Source organism: Anoplophora glabripennis, unplaced genomic scaffold (assembly GCF_000390285.2).
Source record: "Anoplophora glabripennis isolate ALB-LARVAE unplaced genomic scaffold, Agla_2.0 scaffold821, whole genome shotgun sequence".
In the NCBI taxonomy this organism is placed as follows: Eukaryota; Metazoa; Arthropoda; class Insecta; order Coleoptera; family Cerambycidae; genus Anoplophora; species Anoplophora glabripennis.
The window spans coordinates 85,365-86,733 of NW_019417059.1; positions in this window are offsets into that span (position 1 = coordinate 85,365).

Genomic DNA, 1,369 nt, shown 5'->3' on the forward strand with positions numbered 1-1,369 from the left:
AAAAGTATCTCTTGTTGCGATACAATAAAATGAACCGTTTCTGAGAAAAACGACTTCAAACATTTTCATGTGTTAACGCTGTTTTAAACTGATATTCACAGTTTCAACTCATCAATACAAAATTTATTCACTAACTACATTATTAAGTAACATTTTTATTTAGTCTATGCTCTTATAATAAGTTCTCGAAATGTTGTCCTTCCATTTCGACACACAAATTCATTCTTCTCAGAAAGTTGCGACGAACCCTGAAGAATATGCCCTCTTTTACTCTTATTATTGCAAAACTGTCAATAATTCGTTGCCTCAGCTCTTCCACGTTATTCACAGGCCTTCTGTATACCAGTGACTTAACATAGCCCCAAAGGAAAAAGTCGATCGGGTTCAAGTCGGGCGATCTGGCAACCCACTCTATGAATCCACCACGCCCTATCCACCTCTCAGGGAAAATTTCATTGAAGTGCTCTCTCACCGTTAAACGTAATGAGGCGGTGCACCATCATACAGTAGCCACATTGCACGTCGCACTTCAATAGGAACGTTTTCCAACAAAACTGGCAGATCATTTTGTAGAAAGTGTAGGTAAACCTCACCACCAAGCCTTCGAGGAAAGAAATGTGGCCCAACTAAATGATCTCCCACGATGCCAGCCCATACATTCACAGAAAATTTCTAAATGAGGATTCTCGTCACACCAATAATGTTTATTATGTAGATTTATTACACCATCATGCCCGAATCCAGCTTCATCCTTGAAAAGAATTGAATTGATGAAATTTCTGTTGCCATCATGGAGATTTATAATTGTGCTGCAAAAATTCAGTCGTGCAATCGGATCTCTAGGGAGTAGGGCTTGGACCTTTTGATAGTGGAATGGATGCAGGAGTTGTTTGTTATAATTATTATTCATTTTATCAGTTTTAATCACTATACTTATTACACACAAATAATCACAACAGAATAATTCACATAAATATTATCTGTCAAAAGTAGTTAAGGCAACATTAAGTTATAGTTTTCAAAGCCTCCTTTGTAAATCTTAAAAATCAGAAAATGTTTGAAGTCGTTTTTCTCAGAAACGGTTCATTTTATTGTATCGCAACAAGAGATCCTTTTTTAAATAATTTTTGATACTCTAACATGGTGCTGTTCAAATTTATAAAGCGGTGAAAACAAAAAATTTGTGGGCCATAGATCGAAGATTAAGGTCAGGTTAGGCTTTTTGGCACTGGAATATTTGCATCATATTTGGAACATAAATCTACAAGGGCACTAGTAATACATAGAAAAGACTTGGAAAAAATCAAAACACAAATAAAAAAGTTATGTAAGAAAAATTTAAAAAAATATTTTTTTTGACACCCTGTAT